The sequence below is a fragment of the Trachypithecus francoisi genome, unplaced genomic scaffold, assembly GCF_009764315.1.
Source record: "Trachypithecus francoisi isolate TF-2019V2 unplaced genomic scaffold, Tfra_2.0 Contig01705, whole genome shotgun sequence".
In the NCBI taxonomy this organism is placed as follows: Eukaryota; Metazoa; Chordata; class Mammalia; order Primates; family Cercopithecidae; genus Trachypithecus; species Trachypithecus francoisi.
The window spans coordinates 44,388-64,750 of NW_022681450.1; the positions used below are offsets into that span (position 1 = coordinate 44,388).

The 20,363-nt window shown below is 42.2% G+C and overlaps 1 long non-coding RNA gene across 3 annotated transcripts in view; it reads right to left on the minus strand.

The window, feature by feature from the left end:
• LOC117075302 overlaps nucleotides 1-20,363 on the minus strand; it is a 36,701-nt gene that overhangs the window by 15,013 nt on the left and 1,325 nt on the right. For all 3 annotated transcript variants that reach the window (XR_004433949.1, XR_004433951.1, XR_004433945.1), the window contains exon 2: nucleotides 10,282-10,604. This is a non-coding gene — a long non-coding RNA (uncharacterized LOC117075302). The remainder of the gene's footprint in view (nucleotides 1-10,281; nucleotides 10,605-20,363) is intronic.

Consider the following 20,363-nt stretch of genomic DNA (forward strand, 5'->3'; position numbering starts at 1 on the left):
GAGCATTAGAGGAAGAAAGGATTAAGTCCATTTCCTTTTTCCCCCTCCCTAAAACCCTCAAGCAACTAAGGATTTTGGGGCATTACAGGATTTTGCAGACTATCGATACCTGAGAATGGTGAGATAGAACATCCCTTATACCACCTAATAAAAGAAACTCAAGTAGCTAAAACTCATTTTCTAACCTGGGAACCTGAAGCTCAAAAGGTCTTCAACCAGCTAAAACAAGCCTTACTTAAGGCACCATCCCTCAGCTTTCCCATAGGAAAGGCCTCCGATCTTTATGTTTCAGAAATGCAGGGAATGGCCCTGGGAGTTTTAACTCAAGCCCAAGGACCAGCTCAACAGCCAGTGGGCTACCTGAGCAAGGAACTTGATTTGATGGCTAAAGAATGGCCAGCATGCCTCCGAGCAGTTGCCACAGTGGCCCTACTGGTATTGAAGGCCACCAAATTAACCCTTGGAAATGGCTTAACTCTTTATACCCCCACATAATGTAACAAGACTGCTGTCTTCTAGGGGAAGCCTTTAGCTAACAGATAGCTGGCTCCTTAAATATTATGCTCTGCTAATAGAAAGGTCTACAATCCAATTGAAAGCTTGTTCTCACCTAAACCTAGCCACTTTCCTCCCCGAGGAACCTGAACATGACTATGAAGAAGTTGTCGTATAGACCTGCATAGCCAGGGAGGATCTCAGGGAACCTCCTCTAGAAAATCCAAACTGGATCCTCTTCACAGATGGAAGTTTCTTTGCAAAGCAGAGTCCATAAGGCAGGATATGCCATAATCACTCTGAATGATATTACTGAAAGTGGGCTCCTCTCTCCAGGCACAAATGCTCAACCAGCTGAACTGATAGCTCTTACAAGAACACTTGAATTAAGCAAAGGAAAGGTAGCTAACATTTACACTGACTCCAAGTATGCTTTCTTAGTTCTCCATGCTCATGCTGCAATTTGGAAGGAAAGAGTCTTACCACTAATGGATCTCATATAAAATACCATCGGGAAATTAACAGGTTATTATCCTCAGTTTTCCTTCCACAAGAGGTAGCAGTAATGCATTGTAAAGGACACCAGAAGGGAACAGATGACTTAGCCAAAGGAAACAAGTTAGCTGATCAGGTAGCCAAGTCAATGGCAAGAAAGCCTCAGGATCTTAACACACTAAAAGGCTCTCTAATCTGGGAAGGCTTCATAAGAAAAACTAAGCCTCAGTACTCCCCTGCAGAGATAGATTGGGCCATCTCTCAAGGGTACACTTTCCAGCCCTCAGGATGGCAATAGTCAGAGGATGGCAAACTCCACTTGCCAGACTCTAGGCAGTGGAACACCCTTAATATCTTTCACCAAGATTTTCACTTGAGAAATGACAAAACTGTGTGCCCAGTGATTGTTTTCAGGAGAGAACTTATTAAAAGCAGTTGAGCAGGTTGTTCATGCTTGAGAAGTCTGTCTTAAAAATAATTCCAACAGGTGGCTTCTTCCTCCTCAAACTTAAAGGATGAGAAGCTATCCAGGGGAGTACTGGCAGATAGACTTCACCCACATGCCAAAGATGAAGGGCATCCAATACCTTCTGGTACAGGTAGATACTTTCACTAACTAGGTTGAAGCATTTCTATGCCTTACAGAAAAGGCCTCTGAGGTAATAAAAGTGTTAGCTAATAAAAAAAAGTCTCCCTGCTTTGGTCTACCTAAGTACCTCAAAATTGACAGTGGCCCCTCATTTAAGGCAGCCATCACACAGGGGATCTCAAAGGCATTAGGCATATAGTGTCATCTCCATTGTGCTTGGAGACTCCTGTTCTCAGGAAAGGTAGAAAAGACAAATGATATTATCAAAAGACACCTCAGAAAATGATTCCAAGAAACTCACTTTCCTTGGGTTGCTCTTCTTCCCATGGCTTTACTGTGGGTAAGAAATACCTTTTCAAAGTTAGGCCTAAGCCCTTTCGAAATGCTGTATGGATGACCTTTCCTTACCAATGACTTTTTTTTTTTTTTTGAGACAGTTTTGCTCTTGTCACCCAGACTGGAGTGGCACAATCTCCACTCACTGCAACCTCTGCCTCCTGGGTTCAAGCCATTCTCCTGCCTCAGCCTCCCAAGTAGCTGGGATTACAGGTGCCTGCCACCTCACGCGGTTATTTTTTTTTTTTATTTTTAGTAGAGACAGGGTTTCACCATGTTGGTCAGGCTGGTCTCAAACTCCTGACCTCAGGTGATCCACCCGCCTCAGCCCCCCAAAGTGCTGGGATTACAGGCATGAGCCACCACGCCCAGCCTTACCAATGACTTTCTATTAAACCTTTGAATTGATTAAACATGTAACCTCTCTGGCTCACTTTCAACAGAAATTAACACAACTAGCAGAAGCCCAACTCCAGAAAATAAGATCACCTTTATTTAACCCAGGAGATTTGGTATTAGGAAAGCTCTCCCTTGTCTCTCTCCTTCCCTAAGCTCAAGCTGGGAAGAAACTTACACTGTTCTTCTTTCAATACCCTCAGTGGTAAAAGTTACAGGTATTGAATCCTGGATACGTGACACTCGAGTCAAAGTCTGGAAAGCTGAGGGAGCAACCCCTGACAGCCTAGAGGAATGTCCCAGGTATCAATGTGAAGAGATAGAAGAACTTAAGCTGAAAATCATAAAAGATAAGTGAGTGAGGGCTACTCATCCTCCTCAGTCCCACCCCTACCTCACCAGATACTTTGTCATTTCTACCTTTCCTCTCAAGATTCGCCTCCAGATATTAGAACTTCTTTTTGACACATACTTGCAGGGAGATTTTGATTATCTATGGGATCACATTTGTAATTTCATAGACGCCCAAAAGGGAAATTCTCTATCTTGGGGAGCAAAATTTTAGATGGAAATTATTTACTACACCACCCTTGCAGAAATTGTTATACTCACTCTACTATTTGCAGCATGACTATACACTGTGGCACTCACAATGTGAAATACTGGATGGAAAATTCTAATTGCTGTAACATTCTACCTAATTATCATCTTTATAGCAGGACTAATAATTACAGAAAATATTTAGCCAAAGTTAACACTAAAGTTACTCTCGACACCCAATCCAATGCCACTTATTCAAAAAGAAAAAAATAAAAAGAAAGTTGCTTCTATATTAACGCTTCTGGTAAGGTGCAGTGACACCTGATGGAGGAAATCAGTATTACAACCCATCAGAACAGTTGACAAGTATCAAACTCTACTGTCATGGTTGTGACCTATAGTACCCCCACTACCAATGGTAATCTTAATACTCATATTCAAACTCTATACCTAAACCATCTTGTAACATTTATCTCTTCTCACCTAGAAGCTATTAAACTCCAAATGGTGCTGCACACAATGGAACCACACATGGACATGCATCTCTTCTGAGGACCCTTAGATTGACCTCAGGAGGAGACTTAACTGTTGTTTCCCACACTACACCCCTTTTCAGCAGGAAGTAGCCAGAAAGAGTCATTGTCCAACACCCCTTAACAGCAGTTAGGGTTACTACTTCTGAGGGGGGAAATATGATACAGGAGATAGAAAGAAAGTACTTAGGCAGATAGTAAGAGCAACAGAGTCCTTGGTGAAATTTCCCTTTTAATAAAAAAGCAGCCCCCAAAACATTTCTTTTCTAACAAAGAGCAGCCTAAAAAATCGAACTGCAGAAATAGATAAGCAAGCTGGAATCTTGCACAGGTGAATGCCAGCAGCTGTGCCAACAGAAAGGAGCTACCACGGCGGGGCAGTGGGTGGGGTGGGGGGCGGCAGCAGCAGCCAGACATGTTCAACATGGAGGCTCCATCTTTCCTTTTCTTAGTCACCACATGTACAGTAAAGAAACTGGCAACATGGTGCCAGCCAGGTAGAAAACCTATCTGCATAATAAAAGATTAGGGTGGGGGAAGCCAGATGTTCACACCCTATGCAAATAGTACACCTAGACCTAACCAGTTTTTTGCACCTTATGCAAATGGAACACCTGGTCTGACTAATCTCTCATGCCCTTTGTAAATCAGACACCACCTCCTCAAGCTCATCTATAAAACCTGCTGCATTTCACCACAGAAGCAGCAACCCATTTCTCCAGGACCGCTCTCTGCTGCAGAGAGCTCTTCTTTCTTTCACCTATTAAACTTCCACTGTGAACCTAGTTTCTGTGGCCATGAGACAATAAATCTTGGGTATTTACCCCAGACAATTAAGCTGCTTCACTTTTCTCCTTTTCTTATTTGTTTCTTGAATTTTTTTTTTTTATCAGGTGACTGGAATCATTTTAAATCATGCGCTTAGTCTCTCTGTTCCTTTCTTTTTTTTCTTTTTTTTGAGACAGAGTCTCGCTCTGTCGCCCAGGCTGGAGTGCAGTGGCCGGATCTCAGCTCACTGCAAGCTCCGCCCCCCGGGTTTACGCCATTCTCCTGCCTCAGCCTCCCGAGTAGCTGGGACTACAGACGCCCGCCACCACGCCCGGCTAGTTTTTTGTATTTTTTTAGTAGAGACGGGGTTTCACCGTATTAGCTAGGATGGTCTCGATCTCCTGACCTCGTGATCCGCCCGTCTCGGCCTCCCAAAGTGCTGGGATTACAAGCTTGAGCCACCACGCCCGGCCTCTCTGTTCCTTTCTTAACAATTGTTCTTTTATTCATTCCTCTCTTTGTCTCCCTCTTGCTACCCTTGATGCCACATGAGGGGACCGAAAGAATTCTGAACAGCTTGTGACCACTTAGGAAAAACAGGAAAGATACCACAGACTTTTCTGTTTGGGAGGATTCTCTGTTTTTCCACATGGAACCCCAAGAGTTGTACGTGAATGGATTCCTTTCAGGTCTAAAACTCTGCTCTGTTTTCCGTTGTGTTACCTGACCTCTGGCTTTTAGGGGCATCAGAGATTACTTTGTACTGTACAAATACTTCATCTTGTTTGTGTGCTGGCTTCTGTGTCAGTGACAAATCTATGGTTTGGGAGGTGACTAACAGTGGTTATAATAAATGATTACTACTTCAGAAGACTACTTATATCTTTGCATGTTTAGATAAGAAAGACACAGTTTAAACAATAAGAAAAATGTCTTTGTAGCAAAGTAAACTGTGGAAGTGTTGCACATTATGGTTCCCATGACATTTTACTCTTCTCAGGGACCTGGGATTCAGTGAAATCCTTGATTTTTAAAGGTCTAGGTCCTCTCCCTTCCAACCGTGTCTTCTTTTCACATATTTAAATTATTAGGATCTAAAAATTGCAAAGACTTTGTCATCCCTCTTCTTTAATGGGCTCTGTCCTGAGCTCAGTGGTCCAGTTGGTAAACAGAGACCAAATTAAAGCTACCTATTAAAATAAAATTAGTTTTCTTATAAAATCTTATGGTAAATTTCTATCATTTTTGTGTTAACTTAGTATCTATTTTTAATCTTTCTTGAACACATCCAAATTCCTTCTTGTAAAAGCTTAAATTCTGTCCCTTTTTGTGCTTTGAGATGTAAATTTGCTACCCATTTTTTCTAAAACTCAGTAAGAACTTCTTCAGATAAACGTTACTTTTTTCATTTACAAAGGCACAATTTGAATCCATCTGTCCTTTTAAAATACTGAGTTTTACCCACCTCATGCTTAAAGTCCTAAAATTAAAACTCTAAAGTCTGTTTGTCACCCTCTATCTTTATGGGTACATGTATATGCAATATGTTACATTACGTATATGTATACGTCTATCCATATGTTTGTATATAGTTTACACATGGTATCAATTTAATGTAAAGATAAATGAGTACTCATAAAGTAAATAAGTACAAATGCTTTTCAGTTCATGCATTTTTAGTAAACTTTAAATAAAGATGGTTTTTAAATCATTGGTAAAATAAAGTAGAAATGTCTTCAGAATTTAATTTAGATATTTGTGCCTGGGTCTGTTGGCAGACAGGTTTATAATGCCTACTAGATGTTTTAAGGTCATCAAACAGCTGCTCTGCATATACACATTTCTTTAATTTGTCTATAGTCCTATGTCTTTAGATTTGAGCTCTTAGATTCTGAGTTCAAGAGATGTAACCATAGCAAAGCCTGGGAACAACAGCCAGTCCATGTCCCAGCTATGCCTCTTGGCCACGCTGGGAGAGGTTCCAGGCATTATCTTCATAACTCTGTTCGTTGTCCTGAGCTTCACATCAGGTACATAGTTAGAACTGCTTACTTTCTAGTTTGTTCTACTGAATATAAGGGTGTATTAGTCTGTTCCCATGTTGCTACCAAGATATATCCAAGACTGGGTAATTTATAAAGAAAAGAGGTTGACGCCGAGTGCGGTGGCTCATGCCTGTAATTTCAGCACTTTGGGAGACTGAGGCGGGTGGACCACAAGGTCAGGAGATCAAGACCATCCTGGCTAACACGGTGAAACCCCGTTTCTACTAAAAATACAAAAACTTAGCCAGGCGTGGTGGCGGGCACCTGTAGTCCCAGCTACTCGGGAGGCTGAGGTAGGAGAATGGCATGAACCAGGGAGGCGGAGGTTGCAGTGAGCCGAGATCGCACCACTGCACACCAGCCTGGGCGACAGAGCAAGACTCCGTCTCAAAAATAAATAAATAAATAAAAGAAAAAACAAAAAGAAAAGAGGTCGAATTCACCCATGGTTTGGCAGGCTGTACAGGAAGCATAATTCTGGCACCTGCTCTGCTTCTGGGGAGGCCTCAGAAAACTTACAATGGGGGAAGGCAAAGAGGGAGCAAGGAATCTCACATGACGGAAGCAAGAAGAGGAGAGCAAGGGGGAGGTGCTACACATGGTTAAACAATCAGATCTCACAAGAATTCTCAATTATTATGGCAGCACCAAGGGCAATGATGTTATATCATGAGAGACCTCCCCCATATTTCAATCACATCTCACCTGGCCCCACCTCCAATATTGGAGATTATAATTTGATATGAGATTTGGGCAGAGACACAGATCCAAACCATATCAAACGGTTACTAGGAGCTTATTATGTAATTACAGTATGTGATTAAAACAGATATTTTTAAAACCCTATATCAAAGTATATTATAAAAAGTAGAATGTGTTTTTGGTTTCAAAAGGTACTAGAAGAAGTGGATAAATTCCTGGACACATACACCCTCCCAAGACTAAACCAGGAAGAAGTCGAATCCCTGAAGAGTCCAACAACAAGTTCTGAAATTGAGGCAGTAATTAACAGCCTACTAACCAAAAAAAAAAGCCCAGGACCAGATGGATTCACAGCCAAATTCCACCAGAGGTACAAAGAGGAGCTGGTACCATTCCTTCTGAAACTATTCCAAACAATAGAAAAAGAGGGACTCCTCTCTAACTCATTTTATGAGGCCAGCATCATCCTGATACCAAAACCTGGCAAAGAGACAACCAAAAAAGAAAATTTCAGGCCAATATCCCTGATGAACATCGATGCGAAAATCCTCAATAAAATATTGTCAAACCGAATCCAGCAGCACATCAAAAACTTATCCAGCACGATCAAGATGGCTTCATCCCTGGAATGTAAGGCTGGTTCAGCATATACAAATCAATAAACATAATCCATTACATAAACAAAACCAATGACAAAAACCACATGATTATCTCAATAGATGCAGAAAAGGCTTTTGATAAAATTCAACACCCCTTCATGCTAAAAACTCTCAATAAACTAGGTGTTTATGGAACATGTCTCAAAATAATAAGAGCTATTTATGACAAACCCACAGCCAATATCAAACTGAATGGGCAAAAACGGGAAAAATTCCCTTTGAAAATAGGCACAAGACAAGGGTACCCTCTCTCACCACTCCTATTCAACATAGTATTGGAAGTTCTGGCCAGGGCAATCAGGCAAGAGAAAGAAATAAAGGGTATTCACATAGGAACAGAAGAAGTCAAATTGTCTCTGTTTGCAGATGACATGATTGTATATTTAGAAAACCCCATTGTCTCAGCCCAAAATCTCCTTAAGCTGATAAGCAACTTCAGCAAAGTCTCAGGATACAAAATCAGTGTGCAAAAATCACAAGCATTCCTATACACCAATAATAGACAAACAGAGAGCCAAATTATGAGTAAACTCCCATTCACAATTCCTACAAAGAGAATAAAATACCTAGAAATACAACTTACAAGAGATGTGAAGGACCTCTTCAAGGAGAACTACATACCACTGCTCAAGGAAATAAGAGAAGACACAAACAAATGGAAAAACATTCCATGTTTGTGGATAGGAAGAATCAATATCATGAAAATGGCTATACTGCCCAAAGTAATGTATAGATTCAATGCTATCCCCATCAAGCTACCATTGACTTTCTTCACAGAATTAGAAAAAACTAATTTAAATTTTATATGGAACCAAAAAAGTGCCTGTATAGCCAAGACAATCCTAAGCAAAAAGAACAAAGCTGGAGGCATCACACTACCTGATTTCAAACTATAATACAAGGCTACAGTAACCAAAAAAAATATTTTACTGGTACGAAAACAGATATATAGACCAATGTAATAGAACACAGAGGCCTCAGAAGTAACACCACACATCTACAACCATGACAAACCTAACATAAACAAGAAATGGGGAAAGGATTCCCTATTTAATAAATGGTGTTGGGAAAACTGTCTAGCCATATGCAGAAAACTGAAACTGGACGCCTTCCTTACACATTATACAAAAATTAACTCAAGATGGATTAAAGAGTTAAACATAAGGCCTAAAACCATAAAAACCCTAGAAGAAAATCTAGGCAATACCATTCAGAACATAGGCATGGGCAAAGACTTCATGACTCCAAAAGCAATGGAAACAAAAGCCAGAATTGACCAATGGGATCTAATTAAACTAAAGAGCTTCTGCACAGCAAAAGAAACTCATCAGAATGAACAGGCAACCTACAGAATAGGAGAAAAATTTTACAATCAATCCATCCGACAAAGGGCTAATATCTAGAAGCCACAAGGAACTTAAACAAATTTTTAAGATAAAACCAAACATCCCCATCAAAAATGGGAGAAGGATATGAACAAGCACTTCTCAAAAGAAGACATTTATTGACCAAAAAACATATGGAAAAAGCTCATCATCACTGGTCAGTGGAGACATGCAAATCAAAACCACAATGAGATACCATCTTATGCCAGTTAGAATGGCAATCATTGAAAAGTCAGGAAACAACAGATGCTGGAGAGGATGTGGAGAAATAGGAATATGTTTACACTGTTGGTGGGAGTGTAAATTAGTTCAACCATTGTGGAAGACAGTGTGGCAATTCCTTAAGGATCTAGAACAAGAAATACCATTTGACCCACTAATCCCATTCCTGGGTATATACCCAAAGGATTATAAATCATTCCTTTGCAGGGATATGGATGAAGCTTGAAACAATTATTCTCAGCAAACTAACACAGGAACAGAAAACCAAACACCGCATGTTCCAGCACGTTCTAGTTTCAGTCTCTGTGGCTGCAAGCACGCTGTCCTCCCTCTTTCACAATCAGATGTCCCAAACACAAATTGTCATCACCTTCTGTGAGTTTGTGTTTGTGTGCAGTGGGCTGTACTGCACATGCCCTGGGGGGCAGTGATATCTGGGACTGAGCACTGGGTGGGGGTTTGGGAGCAGAAGAGGGAGGTGCAGGGTGGGAAGATCAGTGTCAGGGGAGGAGAGAGGGAGCAGGGAAAAGTTATCTTTATTTCTCACTTGGATAAGAACCCAGGACCCTGACTTTGGGGCACAGCACCATACCCTGTTGGTGTCCCTAGGTCTTGTTTATGTTGTCTTGGCATCCATTTTTTAAGGTGTAAATTTAACTGCAACATGTCAGAGTGATTCCCATATTTGTCACCATCACAGTTTCCATTACTGTGCCCGGTCCAAATGGCTCCAGTTGGTGGCCAGAGATAAAATCTTAGAGGCTTCTCTCCTGCAGAGTGTGCTGGGCTCCCCTCTCTCCAGCTGCCTCCTTTAAACTGAAACAGTTCTGACATTTGCCCTCCAATTTAAAGTGACTACCTCTCAGCCACAGCGTGATCTTCTTGCCCCAGTGTTTGCTGCTTTAAACACACCCATCAAAGCTCCCTCCTGGAAACCTGTCAACAACACCCTGGACCCAATAAAGCCATTGGCCTACAGTTCCCTTCTCTCCTCCCTGCCTAGGCTCTCCGACCCCAGTGTCCGTGGTCTCCAAGTGTGCCCTGTGCTTTCCAGTATCTGTAAGTAGTTAGAAACTCTTACACTTTCACATTGTGGTTTTGTCACTGAGGCCTCACCTGCCATCCAGGACTTGACATTGAGGCTGCCCCCCGTGCAGGTTGAGCCCCTCCTGGAGCTCTTTTGTTGGGGCTTCTGATGCTGCTGGGCACAGGAGCTGCCAGCTAAGTTGATGGAGAAACTGAAGAGCTTCATTCAAAGCAGTGAGTCAGATGATGTATTCCTGGGCTTGAGCTGCTATTAAAAACACCATAGCCTTGGTGACTTAAGCAATAGAAATCTACATCTCACAGTTCTGGAAGCTGGGAAGTCCAAGGTGGAGGTGTCAGCTGATTTAGTCCTGGTGAGGGCTTTCTTGCAGATGCCTGCTTTCTTGCTGTATCTGCACATGGTGGAGGGTTGGGAGGGGGTGGCAAGACAGAAAAAAGGAGATAGAGATCATTTTCCTGGGTCTTCCACTTTTTATAGGAGCATTAATTCCATCATGAAGCCCCTACCTTTATGACGGACTCTTATTCTAATTACCTCCCAAAGGCCCCACCTCCAATTTTTTTTTTTTTTTTTTTTGAGATGGAGTTTCACTCTGTCACCCAGGCTGGAGCGTAGTGGCGTAATCTCAGCCCACTGCAACCTCTGCCTCCCAGGTTCAAGCAATTCTCCTGACTTAGCCTCCCAAGGGGGAACAAATGGACTTAACAGATATCTACAGAACATTCTACGCAACAACCACAGAATATACATGCTATTCATCAGTGCATGGAACTTTCTCCAAGATAGACCATATGATAGGCCACAAAACAAGTTTCAATAAGTTTCAGAAAATTAAAATCATATCAAGTACTCTCTCAGACAATAGTGGAATAAAACTGGAAATCAACTCCAAAAGGAACCTTCAAAACCATGCAAACACATGGAAATTAAATAACGTGCTCCTGAACGATCACTGGGTCAACAACGAAATCAAGATGGAAATTTAAAAATTCTTCAAACTGAACAACAATAGTGACACAACCTATCAAAACCTCTGGGATACAGCAAAGGCGGTGCTTAGAGGAAAGTTCATAGCCCTAAATGCCTACGCCAGAGTCTGAAGGAGCACAAACTGACAATCTAAGGTCACACCTCAAGGAACTAGAGAAAAAAGAACAAATCAAACCCAAACCCAGCAGAAGAAAGAAAATAATCAAGATCAGACCAGAACTAAATGAAATTGAAACCAAAAAAAGACAAAAGATAAATGTAACAAAAAGCTGGTTTTTTGAAAAGGTAAATAAAATTGATAGACCATTAGCAAGAATAACCAAGAAATGAAGAGGGAAAATCCAAATAAGCTCAATTGGAAACAAAATGGGAGATATTACAACTGACACCACAGAAATACTAAAGATCGTTAAAGGCTACTATGAACACCAGTACGTGCATAAACTAAAAAACCTAAAAAAGATGAATAAATTCCTGGAAAGATACAACCCTCCTAGGTTATATCAGGAAGAATTAGATACCATGAACAGACCAATAGCAGGCTGTGAAATTGAAATGTTAATTTTTTAAATTTCCAACAAAAAAAAAAAAATCCAGGACCAGATGGATCCACAGCTAAATTCTACCAGACATTCAAAGAAGAATTGGTACCAATCCTATTAACACTATTTCACAAGATAGAGAATGAGGGAATCCTCTCTAAATCATTATATGAAGCCAGTATCACCCTAATACCAAAACCAGGAAAGAACATAACCAAAAAAGAAAACTACAGACCAATATCCCTGATGAACATAGATGCAAAAATCCTTAACAAAATACTAGTTAACTGAATCCAACAATATATCAAAAAGTTAATCCACCATGATCAAGTGGGTTTCACACCAGGGATGCAGGGATGGTTTAACATATGCAAGTCAATAAATGTGATACAGCGCATAAATAGAATTAAAAACAAAACCACAGGATCATCTCAACAGAAGCAGAAAAAAAAATTGACAAAATCCAGTATCCCTTTATGATTAAAACTCTCAACAAAATCAGCATACAAGGGACATACCTCAATGTAATAAAAGCCATCTATGACCAACCCACAGCCGACATAATACTGAATGAGGAAAGGTTGAAAGCATTCCCTCTGAGAACTAGAACAAGACAAGGATGCCCAGTCTCACCACTTCTATTCAATATAGTACTGGAAGTTCTAGCCGAGCAATCAGACAAGAGAAAGAAATAAAAGGGCATCCAAATCAGTAAAGAAGAAGTCAAACTGTCACTGTTTGCTGACAATATAATTGTATACCTAGAAAACCCTAAAGACTCCTCCAAAAAGCTCCTAGAACTGATAAAAGAATCCAGCAAACTATCCAGATACAAAATTAATGTACACAAATCAGTAGGTCTCCTATACACCAACAGTGACCAGGCTGAGAATCAAATCAAGAACTCAACTCCTTTTACAATACTGGAAAAAAATTAAATACTTAGCAATATACCTACCAAGGTGGCACAAGATCTCTACAAGGAAAATTACAAAACACTGCTAAAATAAAGCATAGATGACACAAACAAATGGAAACACATCCCATGCTCATGGATGGGTAGAATCAATATTGTGAAAATGACCATACTGCCAAAAGTAATCTACAAATCCCATGCAATTCCCATCAAAATACCACCATTGGCCAGGGGCAGTGGCTCAAGCCTGTAATCCCAGCACTTCGGGAGGCCGAGACGGGCGGATCACGAGGTCAGGAGATCGAGACCATCCTGGCTAACATGGTGAAACCCCGTCTCTACTAAAAAAATACAAAAAAACTAGCCAGGCGAGGTGGTGGGTGCCTGTAGTCCCAGCTACTCGGGAGGCTGAGGCAGGAGAATGGCGTAAACCCAGGAGGCGGAACTTGCAGTGAGCCGAGATCCAGCCACTGCACTCCAGCCTGGGCGACAGAGCGAGACTCCGTCTCAAAAAAAAAAAAAAGAAACCACCATTATTCTTCACAGAACTAGAAAAAAATCCTAAAATTCATATAGAACCAAAAAGAGCCCATATAGCCAAAGCAAGACTAAGCAAAAAGAACAAGTCTGGAGGCATCACATTACCTGATTTCAAACTATACTGTAAAGCCATAGTCACCAAAACAGCATGGTACTGGTATAAAAATAGGCACATGAAACAACAGAACAGAACAGAGAACCCAGAAATAAACCCAAATACTTACAGTCAACTGATCTTTGACAAAGCAAACAAAAATATAACATGGAAAAATTACACCCTATTCAACAAATGGGGCTGGAATAATTGACAAGCCACATGTAGAAGAATGAAAGTGGATCCTCATTTCTCACCTTATACAAAAATCAACTCAAGATGGATCAAAGACTTAAATCTAAGACCTGAAACTATAAAAGTTATAGAAGATAACATCAGAAAAACCCTTCTAAACATTGGCTTAGGAAAGAGTTCATGACAAAGAACCCAAAAGCAAATGCAATAAAAACAAAGATAAATAGCTGGGACTTAATTAAACTAAAGAGCATTCACATGACAAAAGGAAAAGTCAGCAGAGTAAACAGACAACCCACAGAGTGGGAGAAAATCTTCACAATGTATACATCTGACAAAGGACTAATATCCAGAATCTATAATGAACTCAACCAAATTAGCAAGGAAAAAGCAAACAAATAATCCCATCAAAAAGTGGGCAAAGGACATGAATAGACAATTCCTGAAGAAAGATATACAAATGGCCAACAAACACATAAAAATATTCAACATCACTAACAATCAGGGAAATGCAAATCAAAACCACAATGTGACACCACCCTTCTCTTGCAACAGTGGCCATAATAAAAAAAAATAGATGTTGGCATGAATGCGGTGAAAAGGGAACACTTCTACACTGCAGGTGGGAGTGTGAACTAGTGCAACCACTATGAAAACTAGTGTGGAGATTCCTTAAAGCGCTAAAAGTAGAACTACCATTTGATCCAGCAATCCCACTTTTGGGTATCCACCCAGAATAAAAGAAGTCATTATACAAAAAAGATACTTGCACATGCATGTTTATAGCAGCACAATTTGCAATTGCAAAAATGTGGAACCAACAAAAATGTCCATCAATCAATGAGTGGATAAAGAAACTTGGTATGTATATATGTATATACATATGATGGAATACTACTCAGCCATAAAAAGGAATGAATTAACGGCATTCTCAGCAACCTGGATGGGACTGGAGATTATTATTCTAAGTGAAGTGACTCAGGAATGGAAACCAAACATCATATGTTCTCATTCATAAGTGGGAGCTAAGTTATGAGGCTGTAAAGGCGTAAGAATTACACAATGGATTTTGGGGACTCACGTAAAAAGGGTGGGAAGGGAGTGAGGGAAAAAATACTACAAATTGGGTTCAGTGTACACTGCTTGGGTGATGGGTGGACCAAAATCTCACAAATCACCACTAAATAACTTACTCACGTAACCAAATACCAATCTGTTCCCCCAAAAACCTATGTAAATAAAATATATATTTTTTAAAAAAAGAAAAAGAAAATGTGGCAATGGATTGTCAGATATGACACAAAAGTATGAACAACACCAAGGAAAAATAGATAAATTAAGCTCTATAAATATGCAAGCCTTTTGTGCATCAAAGGACATTATCAAGAAAGTGAAAAGACCAGGCACAGAATGGGAGAAAAAAATTGCAAATTACATATAGAAGAGTTTTATGTCCAGGATATATAAAGAACTGCTACAACTCAATAACAAAAAGACAAACCACCCCATTTATAAGTGGGCAAAAACTCAAATAGATATCTCTTCAAAGAAGATATACAGGCCAGGTGCAGTGGCTCACACCTGTAATCCCAGCACTTTGGGAGGCTGAGGCAGGTAGATCACGAGGTCAGGAGTTTGAGACCAGACTGGCCAGCATGGTGAAACCCCATCTCTACTAAAAATACAAAAATTAGCCAGGCTTGGTGGTGCACACTTGTAGTCCCAGCTACCTGGGAGGCTAAGGCAGGAGAATTACTTGAACCCAGGAGGTGGAGGTTGCAGTGAGCCGAGATCACACCACTGCACTCCAGCCTGGGCAAAAGAGCGAGACTCCATCTCAAAAAAATAAATAAATAAAATGAAGAAGAAGAAGAATGAAGGAGAAGGAGAAGAAGAAATACAGATAGTCAATAAGGACATGAAAAGACACTCAATATCATTAGTTATTAGAAAACTGCAAAGTCAAAGCCACAATGAGATACCATATTACAGTGACAGCAATGGCTATCATTCTTTTAAAATGTTAAATAACATGTGGCAGCCTTACATAGAATTTGGAATCCTCTTACATTACTAGTGAGAATATAAAAAGGTACAGCCACTATGAGAGACAGTTATGCTGTTCCTCAAAGTGCTAATCATAGAATTATTGTGTGAAACAGCACCTACTCCTAGCTCTATATGCAAAGAATTGAATCCAGGGACTCAAACATGTACTCAGATGGAAGTGTTGATTGCAGCATTATTCACAATAGATAAAATATGGAGAAACCCAAACGTCCATCAACACATGGATATGGACAAACATAAAAACAAAATGTGAATCAGCCATAAAGAGGAATGAAGCTCTGACACCCGCTGGAACATGCAGGGACCTTGGAAACATTATGCTAACTGAAATGTGCCAGAAACAAAATGATGTATGTGTAGGATTCCATTTATAGAAACCCCAAGAACAGGCAAATTCATAGAGACAGAAAGCAAACTAGAGATAATCAAGGTCTAGGGTGGAAGAAATAGAGAGTTGTTGCTTAAAAGATATAGAGTTTCAGTTTGGAATGATGAAAATTTTCTAAGAAAAATACTAGTGATGGTTATTTAACATAGTGAATGTGGTTAATTCCATTTGATTGCACATTTTAAAGTGGTTAAAATGGCACATTATACATCTATAAATGTGCATATTTACAGATATATTTATAAATATATATTTATCTTATACATATAAATATGTATGAGTGTACATATATACACTCTACCACAATTTTTTGAAAAGTCTTTGGTGAAGAAAACCCACTATGTAAAACATACCCACCCTGATCAGATAGCCCTCATACACTTACATGCAGACCCTTCATGACCTTATCCATAGAGAGAGTCAAGGATTTAGAGACATGAAACTGCCCAGCCAACTGCAGATGCACAACATAAGTGTATTTGCAGAGAAACTGAGAGTTAAGCTGGAGGCACAGACCCCAGCACTGCCAGGACTCTCACCCTCTCTCATGGATTCTGACTTTATCTTACTTGGCACACTATTCAGATCTTGCTATGGAGTTGGGTCAGGGTAGGTCATAAAGCCTGACCCCAGGACACTCTGTGTGAGCACATGAGCCATATACTCCCCATTAGATCTCCACACACAGCTCTGACCATTGTGAGGAGGACTAACACAGGCTCAGAGATCACACCAGAGAATCAGCTACAGAGAAAAACATGGGGCTGGAGGAGCTGGTCGCTGAAACAGAACAGGGTCCCTGCAGTTCATGGGTCCAGCCCACTCCAGAGTGTCTACCCCCCCAACCCCACCATGATGCAAGCACCCCTGAAGAACAGCTTTTTTCAAGGGCCTCCTCCTTGGTGACACATCAGGGTGCCTCACTGTTAATCCGGCCACAGAGAGCAGCACCTTGGACAGCGCCCATCCTCATTTCTCACCTTATACAAAAATCAACTCAAGATGGATCAAAGACTTAAATCTAAGACCTGAAACTATAAAAGTTATAGAAGACAACATCAGAAAAACCCTTCTAAACATTGGCTTAGGAAAGAGTTCATGACAAAGAACCCAAAAGCAAATGCAATAAAAACAAAGATAAATAGCTGGGACTTAATTAAACTAAAGAGCATTCACATGACAAAAGGAACAGTCAGCAGAGAAAACAGACAACCCACAGAGTGGGAGAAAATCTTCACAATGTATACATCTGACAAAGGACTAATATCCAGAATCTATAATGAACTCAACCAAATTAGCAAGGAAAAAGCAAACAAACAATCCCATCAAAAAGTGGGCAAAGGGCATGAATAGACAATTCCTGAAGAAAGATATACAAATGGCCAACAAACACATAAAAATATTCAACATCACTAACAATCAGGGAAATGCAAATCAAAACCACAATGTGACACCACCCTTCTCTTGCAACAGTGAGGCAAGAGATAGTGAGGTGGGCAGTGACCTAGGGGCAGCTGCTTGCAACTGAAGCAGGTGAAGCCACAGGGAGATGGCAGCACAGGAAGAAAAACCCAGGAATGGGCAGAAGAAGTGAGGAGGAAACAGGCTCTGTGGGGCTACAGCCCAGTGTGGGACTGTGAGTGTGAAACCATCCCAGCAAAGAAAGCCAGGTCTCATGAACGGGAAAGGAAGCAGCTCCCAGTTCCCCTGCTGGAAACTGAATGTGTCCCCCAAAAATTGCTGAAGCCTTTATCCTTAATGTGATGGAACTTGGAGAAGAGGGTCTTTGGGAAGCAATTAGAGTAAGACTAGGTCACAAGGTGGAAGCTTCATGATAAAATTAGTGCCCTTATAAAAACAGGAAGGCACAGGAAAATGTTCTCTCTCCTTCTCTGTCTCTCCACCCCCTCCCAAGCACCCACCATGTGCAGATATAGCAAGAAAGCAGGCATCTGCAAGGGGTCCCTCACCAGGACTGGATCAGCGGGAACCTTGACCTTGGACATCCCAGCCTCCAGAGCTGTGAGAAATAGATTTCTACTGTTTAAGTCACCCAGGCTACGGTGTTTGTTATACCAGCCCAAGCCCAGGAATACATCATCTGACCCCACTATTTCAAATAAAACTCTTCAGTTTCTTCATAAAGTTAGCTGGCAGCTCCTGTCCCCAGCAGCACCAGAGGCCCCAAGAAAAGAGCACCAGCAGGGGCTCAACCTGCACGGGTCCCATGGGGCAGCCTCAGTGTCAGGCCCTGGATGGCAGGTGAGGCTCTGTGACACAACCACAATGTGAAAGTTTAAGTGTTGTTACTATTTACCAACACTGGGGGGCACACAGCACACCTGGAGACCACAGACACCAAGGTGAGGAAGCCCAGACAGGGAAAAGAAAAGGACCTGGGCCGAGCACAGTGGCTCACGCCTGTAATCCCAGCACTCTGGGAGGCTGAAGTGGGTGGATCATGAGGTCAAGAGCTCGATACCATCCTGGCCAACATGGTGAAACCCCATCTATACTAAAAATACAAAACGTAGCCAGGCATGGTGGCGCGCTCCTGTAGTCCCAGCTACCCAGGAGGCTGTGGCAGGAGAATCACTTGAACCCGAGAGGCTGAGGTTGTGATAAGCCGAGATCACGCCACTGCACTCCAGCCTGGTGATGGAGTGAGACTCTGTCTAAGAAAGAAAGACAGGAAAGAAGAAAGAAAGAAAGAAAAAGAAAGAGAGAGAGAGAGAGAGAGAGAGAAAGGGAGGGAGGGAGGGAAGGAAGGAAGGAAGGATGGAAGGAAGGAAGGAAGGAAGGAAGGAAGGAAGGAAGGAAGGAAGGAGAGGAAGAAAGAAAGGGAGGAAGAAAGAAAAGGGACCTGTGGGTCTTGGCTTTACTGGGGCCAGGATGCTATCTGACAGGTTTATTGACTGAGTTCGTTTAAAGCAGGCACTGGGGCCAGGAGATCACGCTGTGACTGAGAGGTGGTCACTTTAAATTTAAGAATAAAAAGGTCAGAATTGTCCTTTTAAAAGAACCAGCTGGAGACAGGGGAGCCCAACACATTAAGCAGGAGAGATGCCTCTAAGATTTTATCTCTGGCCACCAACTGGAGCCATTTGGACCGGGTACAGTATTGAAAACTGTCATGGTGACCAAGCCCTGCCTCTGATATAAGGCACTTAAACTTACAACTTAAAAAAATCCAAGACAACATAAAATTATGAGCACTCGTGACACCCAGGGACACTAACAGGGTGTGGTGCTGAGCCCCAGAGTCAGGGTCCTGAGTTCTGGTCCCCTGGGAGTAAGAAATAAAGATGACTTGTCCCTGCTCCCTCTCTGCTCCCCTGACACTGATCTTCCCACCCTGTACCTCCCTCTTCTGCTCCCAAACCTCCAACCAGTGCTCAGCCGCAGACATCACTGCCCCAGGGCATACACAGTGCAGCCCACTGCACACAAACACAAACTCACAGGTGACACAAATCTGTGTCTGGGACATGTGATTGTGAAAGAGGGCGGACAGTGAACCTGCAGCCACAGAAACTGGGACTCATGTGGCTGGAACGTGATGGAGCTCTGACATAACATGTGGGTGACCTCGCGTGAAATGTGCAAATCCATGTGGAATAAAACACGCAGCCCGGCCTGGGACTGCGGCCACCCACACTTCCCTTTCAGTCCACCAGAGGGCGGCAGAGTCCCTCCAGCCTGGAGCCTTCCCAGTGACTGCTGACCTCCCTCAGCGGAACCCACAGCCAACCAGGGTCCACCCTCACAGGGCAGCCCAGCCCACGTCCTCCTTACCCTCCAAGCTCTCCATACAGATTCTATCAGCTCCTCCCTGCAACCAGGCAGCCGCCAGCATGAGGCCGCTTCCTCTGCAGGTACCTCCTGCCCCACACACCCACTCCTTCCCTGGGGTCCAGCTAAAAAGCCACTTTGGGAGGCCGAGGCGAGCGAATCACGAGGTCAGGAGATCGAGACCATCCTGGCTAACACGGTGAAACCCCGTCTGTACTAAAAATACAAAAAATTAGCCGGGCGTGGTGGCGGGCACCCGTAGTCCCAGCTACTAGGGAGGCTGAGGTAGGAGAATGGCGTGAACCCGGGAGGCGGAGCTAAGAGTGAGCCGAGATCGCGCCACTGCACTCCAGCCTGGGCGACAGAGCAAGACTCCGTCTAAAAAAAAAAAAAACAAAAAAAAGCATCTGCCAGGGCAACGCTGGTGCACGCGACACCACTCTGGGCACTTTCACCTCATGATCTCCTTCCATCCTCATCAACTCTTTCTGTGACTGCTCCCTAAATGCCCTACCCCCGCTCCATCTGTCCTGTTCTCTAGGGCATGACAGGCTGAGCCCAGTGCTGACACAGAACCACAGCTGCCTGAGGGCCCACAGTGCCTCTGGGGAATAGCCAGGCAC